Raw genomic sequence first — 22,685 nt, 5'->3', positions numbered from 1 at the left:
GCATTACACTACGGCCCATATCGGTGGGGTGCTGAGCTGCGCACGCGTCGCTTTCGACAATCACAGTAATAATATCACTAAAAAATAATAATAATCCATGGGTGAAGAATAAAGAAAATCAACCCCCTGCCTCCCCTTGCCTTTATCTTGCAAACAGACTTCGAATGTTAAAGATAATAGGGGCCGTTTGGACCCCTCGTTTGCGAGTATGGCACACCTTTCGCTCGCGGGGGTCGCATCCACGCGCGTGTATGCGTCCTATAATATGTGGGGCAACGTGACGAGCGCTTCCTACACGGCGCGGCGGTTATGTTTGAATTTTAAAATTCGCACGTTCAAGACCAATACATTCGTTGCTGTCCATACAAAAAAGTTGCGTACCTAAACGAGATCTCGGCAAAGGGAAGATAATTCCTTTTGTTTTATGTACGCTTCCTGGTTGCATTCCGACTATTCCGAGTTAAATCAAACGAAAGTAATAACAAAGAAAAACAGAAAGGAAACTAAAAAATCTGGGCAGATTCATCAGAAAACGTTGTCTCAACGATAAATCGAAAGCCAATTAACAATGTGCAAACGAGAGAAAAACGTTGAGCGTCCGCCGCCGATAGCTAGCGACTCGAAAAGGTACAGACTACAGATATATGCATTGAGCCCACCTTTGATTACCCGCGCAGGGCCGATAGCAGAGGATTTCATCCGGCGCTTTTATTTATATTTGCACATTATGGATTGCTAGGCGTAGACGAATCGTAAGGCGTATTCGAAAGTATTTTATGCTGTACTTTTATAGATACAGTCATGGAAAAATATATATTGTACAACCTTAATGAGTAGATTCGATACTATGGTTAAAAGATTTATTCGATATTGCAAGAAAATGCTACGAAAAGCCTACGAGCTACGAAGTAATGACGTAGCGTCTGCGTAGCATCTTGCTACGGAGCGGCGGCGTAGGCTTTCCTAAGTGTGTTACTTACTTCCATTTTATTTCGATCAGCTGTTCCAACACAAGAAACAAAACCCTTATAATAATAACAATATTCCAAATTGGTGCAACATTCATCTCAAACCATTGATTAGACTCCCCGCGACGGTCACCCAGTAATCAAGCGTAAAATTAAAACTTGGCACACGCCAAGCGCTCCTACAAAAACTATAAGGGCGATTCCACACCGTACCTTATGGCACGGCAATTTGTTGAAGACATCTGGCCGCACACCTGCCCGCCACCCCTCAGTCTTCACCCCTCTTACCTTACGAGCCGATACATTTAACCCGGGGCACAATGCCCGCATTAACATTCGGAAATGATTGACAGTTTTTCAACTCCAATTGTTTAAAACGCGGCCAAGTATGACTTTATTAGAACATAGAGTATTTACTAACGAAACTTTTACACTTTACAACTTCCGTTTTAGGACAGCGGCAACAAATGTACAAACTCGGAGCGTTACCATAAACAATAATGGATGGACACCATTCAATTAGGAGTGTAGTATCAAGCGCTGTTTGTTCACTATTCAATTCAGTCGAGCCGTCAATCTCAATAGCAGCGATGCCACGACGTAAACAGAGCGTTGTACGTTCATTCACGCACAAACACACACAAGATGCTCACGCAAGAACACATGCCACTTAAGACGGCAGGAACTCGGCTCTACGGCCACGGCATAGAGGCCACCGTTCGATCCCAAATTCTAATTGTCAATGTGTGCGTGTCCCATTCAAGACGCGGCGACCTTCTTACGTCAGTTCCGGTGACGTCACGCGTCTTACAAGTGGGCGGTGTGATGTGAGCGCACCCTAATGATGTGTAGGTATTCAATACTCTGTTATGACAGGTTCGGTTTTGTGATTGTGGTATCTGATGGCGAGACAGGCAGAAGGGTTGTAACGTGTAATTTAGTTCTCAACTTATCACGATTTCCTTTCAGCATTTACATATGAAAGCTCCTTGTCACTGCTATTGTTACAAACAACTTTTACGCTTGCTAATTGGCCGCTTCCGAAAGCAATAACAGTTAATCTTGACTCTTGACCGAGTTTCGCAAGAAAAAGCTAACAATTCTTGTGTGCGTCTGCCAGCAGGGGTCCAGAGATGCGGGATCTAGTATAGTGGTAATTTGTGCCAAGTAGACCAATTTTTGTGGGACCATTGTGGTCGAGGGCCCAAGGATTGTTCCTTCTATTGGCACAGAAATACCCGCATACGGGGCTCCAGCGAATAAGAAAAAATATGTAGCTGTCATGTATGTGTAATCCGTTATGTGTACCGCGAAAGTAATAAAATATAAATACTTTTATCTTAAATATACCCTTTTTGAGCGTGGACCTTTAATTAAAAGGGTTTTTCTTGTGAATCTAGGCTTGACAAGAAGCCTAGATATAAGAAGCGCTCAGGGATATAGCTTTGTGAAAGAATAGAAATTGGTCTAGTAGTTACGCAGTAGCTAATTATTAATCGGTGCAAGTAGTTTCAGAACCTATTCAATATAAACAAACTTCTTTATAATATGTAATTTGGTTCAGATTAAATTTAATCTCAGTTCTAAATTCCTAACAAAAAAGAACTACCTAACTCGTGAAAAAAAACAGCAACCGAGTCTTTTCACAGCGAATCATTCATATTTCCATACAAACGCCATGTTATTGCCCCATTAAGGATTTTGTGGAGAGTTACAAATTACTTCCTGCACTGAAGGGCCTCTATTGTGCGTACAAACTGCAATAAACCCGAATGCTGCGCCCGCGCACGCCCGCGCCACCTGGCGACTGTTGCCAACGTCTTTCGATACTCGAAGAAAGGTGTTAATCATTCTTTGTTCGCACGCATGTGCACTGATTTATTTCTTTTCGCAGAGTATAGAAAGTAAAAGTTAATAGGTACATAATAATCACCTGACAAAATGAATAAAGAAGTAAATTCTTGTGATTGATATTCTAACGTCAGATATATTTATGCTGGCTTTATTATAACTTGCTTTACTTTAGCACAAGAAACACTTTGACACAAGAAAATTTTAATTGTATATTATACATCTAGTATCCGGATCCAGGCATTCAAGGCTGGATATTTTATGAAATGACTGGACTCATTTTAAATGTCTTATTAGAAGAGTATCACTTCATACAAGCTTCTTTCTTATGAACGAGACATACGTATAGTGATATGAATCTACACCGAGGATGCTACTCATAGGTATACATACGGGTGCACGTGTGGACCCCCGGGGCCGGCGCGTGCGCAGATCCGAAGATACAATGCGCCGGTAAAAATATCGATTGGTTTGTCAACGATGTATCGCCTCTTATGCTTTGTTTCGAGTGTTTTTTGTTTTCGGTGAAAGCAAGTCCGACACACGCGCGTTCGCAGAAATCCCTTTCGTCATTCAATTATTGTTGCAGTTGTATTTTCATCAGTTGCGAATTCCTTATTCTTATGCTTTGAATTAATGCTATGTTTTATTTTTCTTTCAGAACCCTCAAAACTACGGGAATAGGATTCTACACCGGATAAGAAAATAAAATCACATTCATGGTGAGTTTTTTTTAAATTTATTATTGATTATACTACATTTTGACAGTGTTTTACCTTCAACGGTAAAATAGGGGGTATAAGTTTAACGAGACTGTGTATCTGTCTGAGGTTGCGTAGCTCCCAAACGACTGAACCGATTTTTGTTTTGTTGGTGATAGTATTAGATTAAGATGTAGGGTCATATTTTATGAAATGTTACTCCGAGTATCCTTAGCCATACTTTATCAAAATCGGTTCAGCCGTTCAAAAGTTATGTTACTGTTAAATTAACATTAATTAGGTTAGGTTCATACTATATAGAATTTCTGACTCAAGCATTCCAGTCTAATTTAAATTATTACCATTATAATAACAAGTAAGTAGTACCAACAACTTAAAATTTTAACCTTTTTTCTATATAGAACTAAAAAAAACTTTGAAAAAAAATGCATATTTGAATAGAAATACGCATAATAGGCACTGGACGGCGAGTTAAGCAAATAAGTCCGGTGCGGTGTTGCAATTTCGGCGACACAGCCGAAGCGAATAAAAGAGTTAATGCCAAAAATTCCACATATCCATAGACACGTAGCTACCTCCGTCCATAGAGCGTATAGAGACGGATGTGTGTGCTGCCGCCGAGCTGTGGGGTGGACGAAGCATGCATTTTCGAATAATCACCCGACGTAGCCGTTACATGGTGCGCACTTTTGGCACTGCCCGCCTGTAGGTGTCTGCCTACCTTTGTTCCTAAAGATCGAATCTTCTGAGCTCTGAGCTTCTGACCAACCGAATGTGTTCGCATAAATAATCAAACTGGACATGAGAATCTTAATATCTTTGTAGATGACATTAAAAAGTATATCAGTCAAGTTGAACACCAAAAATAGCTAGAAAAAAACCTCGCTCGAGTTATTACAAAACAGGTGAGAAAATTCAAACAAAGAACACCATCGAAGATACTCGATCAAAATTCGCAGTAATTCGAAAATGCTGGCTGGAATAGGAGCGATATAGCAGAACATTAATCAAAGAACAACCGTTTTGAATATCGAATGCCGAAAGAGGAGGCTATTGCGTATCAGTGAATATGTGCGGCCGTATGTATAGGACGTATGTATAGTGATGCTCAGTAGGCAAAGACCAACTACTGAATTTTCCACAATATTTTCGTACGTTGATGTCGTCGTATTTCGTATTTTTGGTTGCCAATCATGCTTACAAAAGCTAAGGTATGGCTATGCTTTTATAAGCGTTAATATTTCAGTGTTATCTATAATGTATCAGACATACCTACCTAATTTGAATAATATCAATAAATATGTTTTACCTCATAGATAAGAAAGTTCGTCTGTTTGGTTGTATGTAATATGACTGTACATATTTTATTGACAACCTATTAAATTACAAGGCTGAAGCCTGAAATCGATCCATATGGCTACGTATAAATCATTTTGATAATTTTTATGTAACGAAAGCTCTCTACGTTGGTTTTCCAATAGGTAGGTATATCCTTTGCTTCTGTACCAGGAAGCACTCGGTTCGTATTCTCACCTCGGCAAGTGACAGTCGTTTGCAAGTATAAGGAACTGCTACAAGCCAAGACCCCACTGCAGCCTAATTTATGCTCATCCTATAGGCAGCTTGGGAGAGTACATGCAGTGTCTGCAAATATACAAAAGCCTCATTAATCGTAAAATCGTTTTTATTACAAACTTACATACGTTTAGCTTTAAAACCGTGGCCCTTCCTTTAGGCATTACCGTAGCCAGGTAAAAAAAAAACAAGCGAGGACGGACGGCTCAAAGGGGGGGAGGGGGGTCGGAAGCGCACTGGGCTTCGGAAAATTCACCCGGTGAATGGGAAAACGCGGCAATAGACAAACAGGCAGGCTGACCCCGCGCCTGCTTCTCCCACCATCCCCCCAGTTTGAAATAATGCCGCCAAGCGCCTCGGGTAGGCTCGCTAGAATATACGTTTCGATTTTCGAATTTTCGAAATTGGAATATCTGTGTGCGTGTGCCGATTTGTGCGTGTGCCGCTGACGCAATCCAAGACTATACTCGCTTTTATGTTAGGTATCTTTTTATATTTGTGACATAGGATTTTTTATAAAAGTTAAAATAAACGTCTCTTGATATAGCTATAGAAGACGTAGATCGAGCTCTGCAAAATAGAATCGGTATCGGTCAAATTTATTCCAACAATTGCCAGCAACATCCAAATTCATTGAGCTGGCATATCGCCCTTACATCACATTCAACAGCCCTTGTCAGCAACCGGCATCCGCAAACGAAACAATCTTAGCGCTCCTGCCACGAAAGAAGTGTCTCCACCCAAACCATTCCGGTCCTTCCTGCGTTGGAGTTAAAGCCTCCAGCAGATGCGTGTGGCCACAGCCGTGCTCTAAAGTTGGAGCAAGCGGAGAGGGTTATAAATCTCGTGGACACGGAATGGCTGACCAGTCTCCCAGCCTCCGACTCGAGCTATATGTATCCGAGCCACTGCAAAAGTGTGAGCTATAAATTTTATACAGGCACCAGTGCTGTGTGGGAGAAAACTGGAGCCTGTGTGCGTTCGCAAAATTCGCATACGTAAGAGAGTGGACACTGCAGGCTCGCTTTGTGTGCTGGCTGCGAGGGTGCGAGCGATTTATGCTTTAAATAAATTGATTGTTAGAAACAAACAGTTTTCATTGACTTGAGGTTAGTGCGGCGCGTAATTAAGTTGCCGCATTTACTTTGCGGTTGCATCGTCGGGTTTAGAATTGGATGAGCTTTTTACAACCAATGTAGCTGAATAGCTCAATAGTTCAATTGAGAAAGTAAGGAAATGTAGAAGAGTTGCGCTGTTGTACGAATATGAGCATTTGAACGAGATCGTTCTTTTTAGATTTCCTTTTGGCAAGTTTTTCTGCTCGTAACGAAGTAAGCGATATCCTTTCATGTATCGTTCCGATGGGGCGCATCAAAGCGCTGAAAGAAGTGTGAACCGGGCCGTGAGCGCCGCCAGCCAGGTGTGGCCACACTAGCCGAGCCACTTAGCTCATGTAATGTGACTAAAAATAATCTACACTTTCAAAAGGCCTACCCCTCAGTTGACAGCTCAACTTTTAGTGGGGGCGAAAGAGTGTATCAGACAACGTAATTGAGCACTGAAAACTGACAGCGCATTCCGACAGCAGGGGTTATTACGCGTACTAAGGACGTTATCGGCTACTCGGGTATACGATGGTAGCTAGAGAAGTGTACTGCACAAAAACGCATCTCGTCTCCGCCCCCACCCCTGCGGCTGTCGGGCGCCGAACGAATACATTCGACTAGCCCATTTGCAATATTGCATTGTGTGAGTGCGCGTACCCACACGTCTGCGCGCGTGCGTGTGTGCGTCACCACACTCACAGATAAAGTTTGCTTAGCCCGTGCGTAGTTTTACGTATTTATACGTGTACGCTATGTACACCGTATTGGTTTTCTGTAGCACCCGGCCAGATACCGAATTCACAAAATCGTGATTGGCGCACTATTTTGTCGGTAGTTTAACAAATTCTGTATTCACAAATTCGTGATTGGTCAGTGTTTTGTTTTTGGTTGAAAGCCTAATATTTTGCCTGTCGTTAATTCCATTTGATTCTGAATTTTATGATCACCTTGTTAGTTTGTATGCGCTACATGCACAGACTATCTGTAGCGTCATTAACTTTTATTACTTAATCCTGATGTAGGAAATATCAAATAATTGTATCCAAAATTTCGATGTTTTATGGTTCTGACGTAAATTAATGATTTTCAACTGCTCTATAACAAGCCGAGCAGAACTCCTCAAAGCAAATAACCTGATGATCACTCAAGAAACGCATTATCGCTACCAAATGAAGCAATTAAGGGTTGAGCACGCGCCACTACACAGCCGGATGTCTGGCGCTCTAATAGATACCTAAGAAATATCAATTTCCAGAAAAACTGTTCAACCGTCACATCACATTCGAAGTTTAAACTTGAGGACGCGACAACCCGGAAGTTCGCTACAAAAACCTAATCAACCCAAGACTTCTGAATTCAAAAACGTCTATTCACTTTCCTTTTCGGCCAGCATGACACACAATCGATTAAAAAAAATAACAATGTCTTCTAGCTTCCTCCAAGACATAGCTTAATTAGAAATGGGTTCCAATTTCGAAACATGTGTTGAATCGTTGATACAAATGCGAAATGACTCGGCAATATTGAATTCGATCAATGAGCCGTTTTCCTTGACAGCTGTCAGTTGAGCTTTTGGGTAAGCCGATAGATGGCGTGAAAACGCAGTGTACCAACTGTAAAAAATTACATAGAGAGCAAAGAGTACTAAACTCAGAATAAGAACTCACTAGTTGTGATTAAATGTCGGGTGGTAGCGCGAGCCATCCTTCCGAGGCTCAGACTGCATGTGGCTTGGGATAGTGCTAAGTATTCTGAAGCTGAAGCAACAGTGACATCGACATCATAGAGAAAATAATACTACAATTCCACCTACCTACGTCACTTTCACATTTCGTTAGCCTCACAGAATAACATATTGTGATCTGAGTGTGTTCTGAGGGTTTGAAAGTTGGTACAACCCCAGACAACGCCATCTATTTCTCCAAAAAGGAACTTTTTTTTTTTTTAACAAACGCCTCATTAGAAATTTAAGTGAACCTACGTACAGATGGTCTAAGGAAAATAATACAAGTAAAGTTAATTAGATTCTTTACACTTTTCGATTCTTTAAATTAGATCACAGTTAACCATGTCTCTATGAGTACATCTTAGTATAATAATTATATTCTTTATTGAACTTAATTTAACACCTAACAACACGCCAGGCCTCATAGATCATCCAGCGTATCACCATGGAATAATAACTAGAAACTAGTACTACAGAATAGCTCCTTCATCTCCTAGCTCTTCCTTTCTAATAAACATAAAAATCAGTAATATATTATTTAAACTGGCTTGTTTGCAATAAAACAACAACAAAAACAATAAAAAATAATTCCCTGGCATTTCTGGCATGACCTAAAGACGGGGTCACACACACCCAACGGTAAGACGCCAGATGTGGCCTCGGCCGGTACGGTACGACAGCCGGGCCGACCGTTGCCTTAATTACTGTTCTAAAACTAAAGGTAATGCACCCCGCCGGAGGAAAAGACACGTATTGCTGTTGTATTGTTTATAAGTTTCATTACTCTAGTATTTACTTTGGTATTGTTTGATAGAATTGCTTGAATTTTTCTGTACTTACCTAATGAAGTTTACTGAAATAGTGTCATTGATAAAAAAAAGTCGAAACTTGTAAATCGATAAAGTCAGTGACAACTATTAAATCTATACAAATAGTGGATATTTTATACGATGCAAATACTAGTTCAAAATAAACAGGTACTTAAGTAATTCCAAAAACACAAATTTTCCATAAGACATGTTTGAAACATTTGCTTATCATAATGTAAATAATTTAACCCTTTCAAAAGTATTTCTATTTTCTCAAACTACCAGTACTGTATTTCTACTTGTGTAAACTCCCCCTGATTACCTCACAACACGCGATCTTCATCTTAAAAAGGACAGAAAATAATATAAATAAAAACTATATTTACCCATAGATTGAATTAGATATACTTACTTAAGCAAGGTACAATAAATATACTTACTTCTTGCTCTAGCGAGTAAATTTTTTACATCTTTTATATTTAAATAATAACGATATTTTTTTTGTATGACAAATTTTGCAATAATAGAAATATGACCTCCTAAAATCTTTCCTCTCAAGCCCCAACCTTCCTGTAAAGCACCATAAACTCCGTACAAAAATGGCCACTACTCTAAACCGCTCCCACGGACATCCACATCCATCCATAGTACACAAAAACAATGTGGCAACATTGAAACAAAAGTGTCTCCCTTTATTTGCCTCCTTGAGACGAGAGCCTCGTGGGAACGAACTGGCCGAAGAACAATGCGCCAAGTGGCCGAAGAACAAAGACGAGGAGGAAAAAGTGGCCGAAAGAAACCGCAACAGACAAAAGACGGTTTAATACAGTCTTGAGAGTTGAAAGGTTTGGTATCAATTGTGTTAACGAGCTAAATGAATGCATTTGGTATTAGATTCATTATTTTGTTTGGCAAGTTTCTTAGATGATGTTTAAAAAATACATTGAAAGTCGTAGATGACCCTACACTGCCTTATGTTCTCGTTTGGTAACCTACACCGGGGTAAGGAAACCAAACTAATTTTACCATAAAAACACACAAAAGGTCACGACACGCAAAGAGTTCCCATGGCTACCTCCCGTAACGAGCTTCCGAACTAAAACGTCGATTTCCGAGGTCCTCACTTCACACAATCAAAAAAAGATTTGTCACTCTAACCCTCTTGCTCTTAAGAGCCTAATTCCCGGAAGGAGTACTTCCCAGGACTAGCGGGTGCGTCCGAGCGACAAACGAAAATCGCCCTTAAGTGCCTATCACTTACAATGTGCTAACCACTGAGTGACCCTTGGGGGTGCGTTCGGAAATTCAATGCAGGTTTCTTAAGAAGTCTTGGTGTGGGGTGGATTAACTCTAAGATTACCCATTTTAACTGGCAATGGTTTTTAATTATCGCTTATAACATATCTCTAAACTATTGTGTAAGTAGGTACATAAAGTTTTTTTTATTTGGTTCAAATTTAATAGTCAAGTCCAGCATCGCATCGTCAGTTTATACCGATAGTTTTTTACTAATATACGCGCGCGCGCGATACAATGAACTTTTCATTTGAACACTGTTAACATCACTTTCTCAACAACAACGTTACCTACATTACAAGCAAGTACTACACTATTCATTATTCCACCATGTTGTATTGTTGGTTAAGCTAAAGTCCACGGTATCGGTAGCAGTTTCGGAACGCATGGTGCGCGGGCGCAGCGCTGCGGTCGCCGGAAGGAAGTGTAAGGCGAGTGCGTGAGAAGCGCGCCGCGCCCGTGGGACCCCGCACAGGTGCCGTATGTGGCAGCTTAGGCTCATTATCATTATATTCGGATTTTATGCGTAGGTACTAAGAATACGTTATGTGTGTAGTTAGCTTATTGAGGGATGATTTTGACGGGGATTTAACCAATAAACGCGATATGTCGAGCTGTTTTCGTGATAGACTGCGATGGGAGATCACTGAATTTTTTTTCAGTGATCTCCCATCATGATATCCCAAAAAGATAATAATTATGAGTTTAGCCACAAAGAGATTTCATCTTCTCGTGGAAATTCCGTAATAAAAAGGTACTTTTATTATTTATGATCCCTAGATTCCCTAGGTATATCTTATGTCAAAATTTATAAGCGTTAAAGTTAACAAACCAAGAGGTACGGCACATAATATATTTACGGGGTCGCCGACGCAGGATTTAGATCGATCACACCAGCTGAGAATTACAAACTCTCATGCCATTTAAATTAGCGGTTAACTGAGTCACATTCACATTCGCAAATCATCTGTTTCGACCTTTAAGACCCCAATATCATGTTCAATATCACCAGCTCCCTCGTATGAATCAGCGTACGAGCCGACACCCAATGGAATGAAAGTCTGTCGGCCGTTCCGAGCCAAAGATCAGCGAGCGTCGACCTTATACCGGCTCGAGTCACGGGAGCACAGAGGTTTGTGCTATCATAGAATAACAAGTGGCTAGTCTCGTTATTCTATGGTGCTATCTATGCCTATAGTGGCAAGGTGAATTTCTTATTCTATGACAGTATCCACATTTTTACTCCAACAAAACAAAATTTTTGCTTAAAATTATGAACATCTGCAGAGGTATTTATTAAACAAATCATGAATTATAAAGTTACCGCATAAAAGGCCCTACGTCTTCCTATAAAATTATGTAATACGTTTTAATAAAATGTACCTTTGCCAAAGTTTCCAATTAACCCGCTGTCTCCTGCACCTTACTCTCGCGCCTCTCGGAGGCAGCCAATGAGATCGCGACCGGAAGGAAGCGGGGGTCCAAGCACAATGGCGTCCTGCGCGCGCGCAGCTTCCGGCGGCACACCGTGACGCCGCCGTGACGACACGCGCCTGATAATTGTTACTTATTAGGTACAATAATAAGGTGTACATTATGGTCGGTGCGTTTGCTTTATTAGGGAGAACACAATCAAATTCTATGTTTTAAAATCATCAACATAAATTGTTATCCGTACATTGCAAAGTTGTACCCAGCGCAGTCAGCGACTGAAGCTTTTCTGATTGGCCAATCCTTCCACCACCGTGACAAACCCTAGATGCGCTCTAGTTATCTTTATCTCCTATCACCGACACGCTGAGAAGAAGACCACAAATTTTGCATCTATGAATTAAATCACTCACCTATGGTAAATTCTGGAAACCATTATGTGGTGCACATTTCGGGTAAACTTTCAGTGAACTTTGACTAAATATTTCCGGTAGTAGGTACACTTTTTACCCATGTCAAGTTACAGTAAGGACTGATGCTGTTCGGTAGATTCCTTCTCTTATAAAGGTGAGGTGTAAATCCGTCCAGCCGCCCCCGCAACGATGCACTTCGAGCGAGCTGCGGGGGCAACTAGCTTTAAATTAACATCTACTGAAGGTATTTCAGTAAACAAAGAATCGTATTTTTATAGATGTTTCCTTTGTATTGGTAGAAAACTTAGATAAATGTGCTTAGTTGGCCTTAATACCATAAAACTAGATACGCCTTAGTAGCTAAGATAGACTCAGTTAGATGAATAAAATTACTATCTCCGTTGAATATTGGTCCCTATTCGTAACTTTTAAGCTATTATACAAACATAGGACTAATAGGATTAATTCTAAACTCAAAAATATAAAAAAAAACTTCTTGACCTTAATCTTTAAAAAACAAATGATTAGGACCTGATTAATAAAATCCGCTGCTCATTAAAAACAAACGCTGGTGCAGTGGGGCACAAAAAAAAAAAAGTGGGAAAGATGGAGCACAAACTCCGCGCTTATTATTTTCAGCCCCAGTTTTTACTTCATTCATCAGCAAGTTTCCCCCCTTATTAAAATCTGTACTTACCGTGTACTTAGTTTTTCTTGAGGCGACGAAAGGGTATAAAGTTGTCTAGTGCCCCCCCCCCCCCCCTCCACGCCCCCCCGGCCCTCGAATTACGTACAAATAGAAAGAAAGACACGGACCCGCAAAATGTTTTAAGACATGACTAATGATGTGGTTTCTGAATTTCTGAACAGAAAACTGATGAAAGAGCCAAAGAGTATGAAAAGTCCGCGGCAACTTTCCACGAAAAATCTCCCGTCTTTGCTGTACTTATTTCAGAAATAATACTTTGAAAACTGAAACTGCTTCCCTTTGTTGAAAAACAAAAACAATTAGCGAAGCTCATACTTTCTAGGCGTTGCTATTGGGAGCAAAGCTAGCAAGCATGACTTCTTGTCTCCACAAACCCGTGTGTGAAACGAATCCGGGCCAGGAGGTGAACAAAGGAGACGCAGGTGCGTGGAGGGAGACAATGTCAAGTGTCAAGTTCACACTCCTTTCTGTACCGTCGCTAAGACAAGTGAGAAAGATACCTAGGAACAAAAGGCTTAGACAAATTAAATATGTTTATATTTTGCTTTATGTAAAAAGAGCCGTGCTATAGGCTTGCGTATAGAGTCGAGGTTTTGCGTAATTTGAAATACATACTTGTAGGTAATCTGTTCAAATAATTAGATAGATAATTTAACCAAACTTACTAAAGAAACTGAAAGACAGTCATGAAAGGAAGTAAGATACCATTCGATTATCAGTTTAAAAAAAACAGAAAAGTTCAGGTTTTCTAAAGCTTTTTTACATAACAATATTAAGGCTCATATTTCAAATAGTAACTTTCTAATTCCGTGGCGAACCAACAAAAGTATCTTAGTTGGTAAGATTCAGATAAAGAGCCCTACACAATGAGTCACTTGATACCATGCGGGGACTTAGCAGAGCAAGGAGAGAGAGCAAGGACCAGTTACTCAATTATTTATAAAACAATCACGTTTTTTACACGTTTTCTGGGACTCAGTTGAAGTTGTGGTTAATTTTTTTACTGGAAACATAGTTTAGTTACTGGTTATTATTCTGTGGTTAAGTTAATACTCTTCTTAGCATTTCGGTGTTTGTCACCATGATGAAGGGCCAGTTCATATCATCAATAAATTCTAAAATAATACTAAATCTTACTACTTGCATAAAAAAAAAATATACACCTACTTGCGATTTCAATACAAAATCTGGCCACACCAAGCTATACATAGACAGCAGAAGTACGAAAATGAAAGAAAAAAAACCACTTACTCGTACCTGGTGCATAACTTCCCGTAGACAAGCTGCACCCTGCGTCTTGTCCCCTTTTGGGGGGCACTTGGGGCCCACTTGGGGCCCTTTATCTGTAAGTTTGTATAGCGTCTCTCGGCTAGTGCATATCGTGGGGGGCCTTCGGAATGATCTTGAGGATGTCGCCGCTAAACTGCCAGTCGATGCAACTGGCCATTTTGCGGAATGACGGGAAAGTTTACAGTGATGATGATTTGCTTTAATATTGATTAAGTGCTAGTGTGAATCAGTGTGTTGTTATTATACATGTGAGATTTGTGAATAGTTCGTGTTATACGTGTCACATTATGGCTATGGAATTATTATCATAGGTACATAGTGATGTTGATTCTGAAGGCAGAAATTCTAATTTTAACGCTGTCAAACTAAAAAATTTGCTGGCTTAAAATGACATTTACGGAAACAATCATAGAGTCGAATTTTAAACAAAGAAATTAAGGTTTTGACATCGCTAAATTTAAAATTTCTGCCTTCAGAATCGATATCATTGACCTTGCAAATAAGAGATTCGTGAGCATATGTATGTCATTTAAAATAGTAATTTAACTTCTTTTTACTCTAAACTCTAAACCCTTATAACATTTTTTTTCAGTTTCCGTAAAATATCCTTTCCAACTTTAACCGTAACACAGTCCTACTTATGCGTATATGCAAGTGCAGTGTATTTTTTTTTATTTTCGTTCCCCCTTGGTCTGTCTGGTCCTTCCATTTTGAGTTGAATTCAAAAGATCTACGGAAAACTTAGACAATACAACTCAAGTGAGAAAATATAGTATGTCTTGATGAGAATAGGGGAATCTTTATGTTATACTTACATAGGTATACTTAAAGGGTTACAGAATAATATAAGATATAGCTTTAAACCTACTTAGTCCAATAAATAAAATATATCAGTCTATATTTTATGACTATGATTCAAAATTGAAACTTTTACAGCGGTTAAGACTTACAATTTAAATCAGCTAACAGAAGGAAAAAATATACGAGCTACAATAAAACATAAAGTTACACTCACACCAAACCCAATCAGGTACCCGTAAGAAAGCTCAAGGCATCTGAAAGTCTCTATGAGGGCCGCAACACCCAAGGAAGCGTCGGGCGCAGGAGGTTCACTCTATATGACGAAAAACGACATTTCGAAGCGTTGCTGTGTGAGCCACGACTCTATCTCGTTGTATAAAACGTGCCGATTACACAGTAGCTAAGTTCGTTCGTTTTTCGTCAGTATAGAGTAACCCTCCTGTAGTAGAAGCGAGGAGGTGGAACAAATCTACTTCATTACCGTCTTACTGACAGTAGAGGCCCGATAGTGATGGTAGTTTACACAATGTTGTGGATGTCGATAGAAAACATGCGATAATTGGATTAATACGTTAAAAACTACATGACATCTCACCTATTTGGTATTAAATAAAATGCGTGGCTGTTAAATTATAAACCACATAATATGAAAGGCGAAGCGAAGCCTGTGAGAAAAACTATAGAGATTTAAATAAATAAACCTATAGATGAGCATTGTGCATGTATTTGTTTAGTTATGATCGGTAAGTACTTACACAAAACGTAAAGCGCGTATTTTTACGATAAATAAATAGTGAAGTGACAGAAGAACACATTTAAACCATAGAATATATCTGATATTATTTACACATTTCTACCCCACTCATCTCGAATACAGAATAAGAACTTAAAAAAATATATTTTCATTTTCAACTCTCGAAATTTACACGGAAAGTCACTCGAACTATCATCGGGCGAAAGCGGAAAAAAAACTACCGGCAAGTGTGTCGATTTTCAGCGTCGTCGAGTAGTCTAGAAAAAAATAATTCTCGAGTCGCAAGTCGGGGGGGTGTAGGAGGTGGGGGGGTGGACCTCCTTAACCGTAGGCAGAGGACAAAAAGAATGAATGGATCCGCCCCTTAACGAATACACCGAGCGGCATAATTCATACTTAGACAAGTAAGGAGGTGACATATTTTTGTTATTTTTGCCGAAAAGAGGTTAGGTTTTTTTTTCTTGTCTATCTTGAAGAACTAAAAAAAAGTTTTTAATAGCTACATACTTATATGACTTAGCGGATTTTCTTATAAGTACATCTATGATATTTTATAGTGCAGGTATATACCTAGGTATCCTTATATCATAGCTAAATAAAAAATATGTAAGTACAGTATGATCAACATAATGATTAATACCTACCTAGAATAAGTACCGATTTATGATATACAATACACGATTGTGTGTTACTTAAACGATAAACCTACCAAAATTCATAGCAAAACCGCAGTGCGTAAGAACCGCAAACACGTAATCCATCATGCCATATTGTTTTCTTTCCAATATAGTAAAAAATAAAATACCAAAGTAGAAAAATGTACGGATGTACTTTTTTTGTCGTCTTATTATTTTGTTTTTATCATCAAATCAAATTAAATCACGCATTTTTTTTATTATTTTTTTACTTCATGTTTGTATTGTTTCTGTGTGTGTTTGAAATAAATGACTTTCATTCTTAATAGGTACGGCAACAATTAAATTTCCTAGAAAAAAAAAAATTACAAAAAACTATTGCCTTTCTGAACGCGTCCCGCGCTGGGCCGCGATGGTAAGATGCGACGGCGGTGGCCACGTATAATTTTTTCCACTCACTTCCGATCCCCCTCCCCATCTCAACCCTTTCGTCTGTCAATCTTTAACCACAAGGCGGGAATGCTCCGCGCATTAACGGGTTGAGTTGCGGGCCCATGGGTATTTTAGGGTTAAGTTTTGAAATAGTTTTTCTTGTAGTTTATTGTCAGACTGTAAGAACAAAAGCTTAGTACTCAATAGAGAATCAAAGACTAAAATGCATACCTACTTACATATGAAATCTCCTCCAATATCGACTGCACAAGCTTTCAGCATAATATGTTTAAGCTATCAAATGCATAAACATATGAATGTGTCAAAAATCGATATTGAGCTTACTATAAGAACTTATTTATACAATATTTCAGACAGTATATAACCATTATGTTGGTTATAACCTTCAAACTTAATACGTACGGAACCCTCTAGCGAAAGACAGTTTTTTTTCTCAATGTTTTCAGCGAGGCTTAATAGGACTTGAGGCGGAAGTTTTCTCTGATTCCGAACGACTTGCATTCACGAGTCAGGTACATATAGATATCTAGGTATAGCGTAGGTACCTACGACGCAAGTTGAGATTGGTGCGTGTGGAAAGTTCGGATGGAGACAGGATCCAGTGTTTTACTTTTGTGCAAACAAAAATATACCTGATATTTAAAATGACAGGGATACGTGGAAGACCCAGACCTATGCCGAGCACACTGACACAATAAGTTCATAAAAATATACCATATCGATTACCCGAAAGTCAAGTGAAGGTTTTTCTTAACCGATAGAGCGGTGAAAATCGACTCCAATGTGTACGGCGCGGAGCTCGTGCGAAGATACCAGAAGCTGTATTCATTGATTCGGATGGCTCCTATACATTCTGCCACGACAGCCAATAAGACATATTTTTCTTAATAAAATTAGGTAGATACATACTTAACTTCATCATAAAAAATATTCAAAACGATATAAGAGAACGCTTGAATTGCAAACTGAAAATATAGCCGTCAGGTTTCGAAGTGAATTCAGCAGTAAATTGAGATTTTCGCGTTGGGTTTTATCTGAAATCTGAGTGAAACTTAAGCACTTAGGCCGAAACGATCGCGATTATACCAAGAACTAAGTAGTTGAAGTACAGTGAACCACACAAGTGCGTTGGAGGTGTTTGTAAGTAGTTACTTATCAAATTGGGGTTTAGAGTGCTTAGAATTTATCTCTTTTGAAATTAGAATCGACTAAAACCTTGTTTAAAATATACAATATATCTAGTTCGTGTATCGTTAATCTAAGCGATATATATTCAAAATGATTACACTTCGTAAGCATCTTATTTAGCGCAGCGCTTCATATTCATAAACGCTGAAACGGAACAGAGCGATTCAGATCACTTAAAGTCGCCCCAATTATGACATCGCGTCACAACAACGGGTTAGATCCGATTGTACGTGACAAAGGTTAAATATATCTCCTCACATCCTCTTTCCTGCTTCAAGCCAACAAATTGCAGCTCTAAATAACCTTCTTTGATTACGCCACACGCCGCACGACTACATATTAAACAGGTTTAGATGCTGCTGGTTCTAAACGCATAGTGTTAGATATTAGTTTTGGCTGTGGCGTTTGCTCTACAATTTTATAGAGCATCGTCACGTTTATACTTGCGGGTCTGCCAAGTGAATATAAGCTTTGGGTGGTTAGTTTAAGAATGGTTTATAGACGGTCGAGTTAGAATGTTTGCAGGAGCATGTTAAAATTTAGCGCGAAGCCTCGAATTGAGCTCGTATTAATTGGTGAAAAGGAAATATCCTTAATGAGTGATTAAGCCAAGACTCGTGTGGACGGCATTGGGTTAATAATACTGCATCAGATGACGGATAGTTGCTCGGCTTTGTTGTCTGATAAACGGGTGTGGTTTGTGGCGCAGGTTAGCTGATTGTATTTAGTATCAATGCTGTCTTATTGAGTATTTATAACAAATGACTGAAAAAGGAGAATTGTGTGCATATGTTGCTTAATTTATTAATAAATACTTCTAAACTCTTAATCTTACTTTTAAACTTTACTGTAAAATCAAAATAGGACATCTTACGTACCTAATGAATTCATAATTTACCTTAGCTTAGATAATATAAAATAGTCTCAATTAAGTAATGTTCTACATAAAGTTAATTCTTTGGTAAATAATAAGTACAATTAGGTAGGTACTTGGGCTGATATTTTTTGCGTTACGATATCCAGGGTCGTACGAAAATAAACATCACAAAGAGACACACATGTTTTCAGTATTCAGGAAGATACATAATTGTTTCTAATTGTTCCAATTAAGATTATTATACCGTTTTAGCTGATCTTCAATGTTTTCACTAGGTTTTTTTTAACTCATAGCAATGAAACCAGTTCTATGTTTGTCTCTAATCAAGGTCCCTATTGTCTTAAATTAAGTTAGTTAGCTATGATGACAAAGTTATATTGAAAGTTCACCGGCTAGTAATACCAGCAAAGTGCAGTTTGTAATTTAGTATACAACATTTAAAACACCGCTAAGTCTGGTCTGCACAAGGCTTTCCTCAATAAACATTCTAAAGCCAAAGGCTGCAGCAGTCTATGGAACCCTCCAAGCAACTACAGAACTAACTTCCCCATGCACCCCCGTCAACCTAAAACCACCCTTATCACAAAGACTCAAGTGCCAGTGGGACATACGAAATAGTTGGTACTGTTGTACAGTGTTATTACTAGATATTACACTTAGAGCAAGTAACGTTAAAACTGCATGAAACTTAACCAGTTACATGTATGCAGTGGCAGTTGCGTACAAACGGTACGTACGTATTCGGGTTTGTTTTGTACGATTCGGAATACTGTGTATAGAAATAAATTGAAATGTTTAAAGTAAAACGAAAAAAAATGGGTAGTCAAAATAAGTAATCATTTAATTTTGACTTCAGCGGATAATGCGATAAATATAGAAAGATAGTAAAAAAATAAAGTATGAGTAGCAAACATAGTTAATACTAATTCGATTACTGAATGTTTGACAATACAAACTCAGAGCAGGACTTTTTCAGCTACCTCATCCTAACTTTTACAACTACCTGACTCTGAAAAAGAATTGTAACTACTCATACCAAATTCTATAACATCTCAAGTGGACAGGAATACCTACAGCAGATACTCCAATTGTCAGTGTAGCTCTCTTGGCCGATGGCCAGCAGTCTTTTTGGCCTCAAGATCTCGATGAGACAAGTTTGGCAATACGCAGCCAGTGAGCCGCGGCTTTATAGAGCCAGCGTCTGCACGAGATGTTATGACCGGAACTTGCAAGAATAATGAGACGAATTTAAGTTTCGAATGCGAGAGTTCCAGAATACGATTGCTTTCAAACTGCTGTTCTCAAAGTTCTAATTTCGAAACGGGAATTGCTCAACTGTTTTATTAAAAAACTGAAGTTGATGTTAATGTCATCAATCTGCCATAATAGTCTAGCCTGAAATAAATGACAATTTATTTATTTTATTTTTATTTATAATATTATACATACCTACTTACTTCTATTCAAAAGCTTTTATAGCAAATTTTTGGCCTTCTTTAAAATTGAATAAACTTGCTCCTAAAAGTCGATTGATTGAGCGCCGTAAGTTACATGAAGGCCCATCAACTTAACAATACCCTTCCTCTCTTCCACACGAGCGAAAGCAAATCACGACAATTGTTCTAATAGAAACATCCTAGAGAGCAGACGTCAAAACACAGGACGATTATCGCGAGGGCCAAGCTACTTCATCGTGAGTTCTATTGCCGCTTCCTTCCTCTAATACTTACGTGCAATCTCTCGGCTTTTGTAATCAGTATAGTTATTAGTTTTGTTTTGTTTTTAATATCCTATGATTACATTTAATAATATATTAAAAGATTCGTGGCAGTAGTAGGTACCTACCTAGATCCTGCGAGCTACGTTTCGCCTTAAAAAGTTTTCGCTTGAGGACATGGGATAAAAAATAGTCTCAATGTTTCATCTATACTTACAAACTTTCGGGTTTATAGGTAACATTACAGTATGATATAAAATCTTAATAAAAGTACCCGGAGACAGTAAGTTTGTTTGAGGTTGACCTGTTTCATCCCTCCTCACGGCTCGTCGCCTCCACAAAGATGGCTCGGTCATCTCATCCATGTCATTGACGATGGTGACGTCACATATATCTGCATGTACCCACAGTAAGGGGTGGTCTTCACCATGTAATAATTTCCCATGAGCAATAAATATTCAAATAAGTAACTTTTTTGCTGGAAAACGCACCAGGTCAGACAAAGGGCAGATTCTTCAATATTCAGATAATTGTTACCTGAGGAATAGAATTGTTGCTGTCACTACCTAATACCATATTCTGAAGCGACAGCATCAGAATTTATTCCCGACATAACTTTTGTCTTACCATTGAAGTATATATCTGCCCTAAGGCAAAACTTGTGTTTAGTAGTACTGAATATTAGTAAGTACTCGAAAGGATAAATAAATCATAATACCACCGAATCCAGCGTCCCACAGGACATCTCATGCATCATCAGCTAACAACAGCAGAGATTGACTGAAGTTCCGTCGGTTAACCGTTGCGCGTGCAAGATTGTTTCCTATTTAGCCCGGGCCAATTGACTCTGTTCCGTTCCTTGCCTGCGGAACCCGACTAATAGATAAATTGCCTCGCCAAGTGCGCATAAGGGAACGCTTCGAGACCGATGGTGTGACCCGCCGTGGCCAGGCGTGTGTGTTAGGTATGGAGGGGAAATACTCGTAGATGCTAAAAAATATGGAGGTAAGTAATATTTTGATAGTATGCCAACGCTCAGATTGAACCTAAGTGCCCAAAGTTACGTAATGTAAGTTATTTGACTGAATGGCTGTATTGGAAAGTAAGAACCATTTCAGTCAAAGTCATTACCTGAAGACCATATTCATAGGAGCGTACTTATACTTATGTAAATAATCTTAGAACTTCTGCGTACTTAACAAGTAATAACAATAATCGCACACAAACATACTTAATTCTCATAATGACGCTATCAACAGGAAACAAAAAATACTAAGTATACATAATATTGTTTCTACAGTGTCAATTCCCCAGCGGCTTCAAACTTGAAAGAGGACGGAAGTTTCGACAGAAAAATATATTGATAACTGTTTGTCCTTAAAACCACAGTGTCTGGTGTTTTACGACTGATAAAATGGCCAGATGTGTTTGAGTTGGAATGAAACTGGACACTTGTTTTATCATTCTTGTGCGCTGGACGAACGGACAGACGCGTGATAAGAGTGTGTACGTTTCGCAACAATCAACGCTGTAGCTTTTTATATTAGATATTGAATGCTGAATGAGAAACAGGACCAACTAGTTTTTCTTAAAGATAAGTTTGAATCTTCATAAATCTACAATTTCCTTTGAACTGTAGATTGGAATCACAGCAGAAACATATTATCTGTTTAAGCTGTATTCATCTTAAGTAGTATATTTATAGGGTCCAGATTATGATGAAAACTTATATTCAAACATAAATGATATTATGTCCTGTAGCCCGATACATGCAAGCACACATTCTACCGACCTTCGATCGCCAGCTATGTCACAAAGAAAAGATAATTACTGCAGCTATAATTACTGAAGTAATCGCATACAGACAACACGCTACACAAACTGAAAAACATCGTTTTCATCACGAATAGAAAATTCTAGCACCGTAAATCAAACTGATTATCGTTTTGACGTAGAAAGTGGTGCCCTCATGGGTGGTTAATATCTTTGCATGGTTCACTCTTGGATGCCGTGCCGCGTTCTATGGCTGGTTGTGTCGTATACGATATGAACCATATGTCACAGGCGATACACGGCCAGATAATAACCGGACCGCTAATAAGTCCCTATCTTATGCCCGCTCTGCTGGAGTAGGGTAAGTTGTATCGATGTGAATAGAAGAATACATTTTAGGATTTGTTCCATGTTTTCGAGTACCTTAGTAATTAAGCGTAATTTTTGTATTACAATAGATAATTCATTTTATCGATAACTTATTTCACGCGATGGAAAAACACTAAATTTTCTTCCTAAATTAGCGTTTTCCAAACCCATAAAAGCAAAGCCCGCTAGTGTTGACCCTAATCGGTCGCAATCAGCAAGCAA

The 22,685-nt window shown here is 38.9% G+C and overlaps 1 long non-coding RNA gene across 3 annotated transcripts in view; it reads left to right on the top strand.

The window, feature by feature from the left end:
- LOC105385603 overlaps nucleotides 1–22,685 on the top strand; it is a 67,834-nt gene that overhangs the window by 20,437 nt on the left and 24,712 nt on the right. For all 3 annotated transcript variants that reach the window (XR_005253791.2, XR_005253790.2, XR_005253794.2), the window contains exon 3: nucleotides 3,481–3,541. This is a non-coding gene — a long non-coding RNA (homeobox protein prospero). The remainder of the gene's footprint in view (nucleotides 1–3,480; nucleotides 3,542–22,685) is intronic.

The sequence above is a fragment of the Plutella xylostella genome, chromosome 25 (assembly GCF_932276165.1).
Source record: "Plutella xylostella chromosome 25, ilPluXylo3.1, whole genome shotgun sequence".
NCBI classification, from domain to species: Eukaryota; Metazoa; Arthropoda; class Insecta; order Lepidoptera; family Plutellidae; genus Plutella; species Plutella xylostella.
This window is presented reverse-complemented; position numbering and strand designations above follow the sequence as displayed.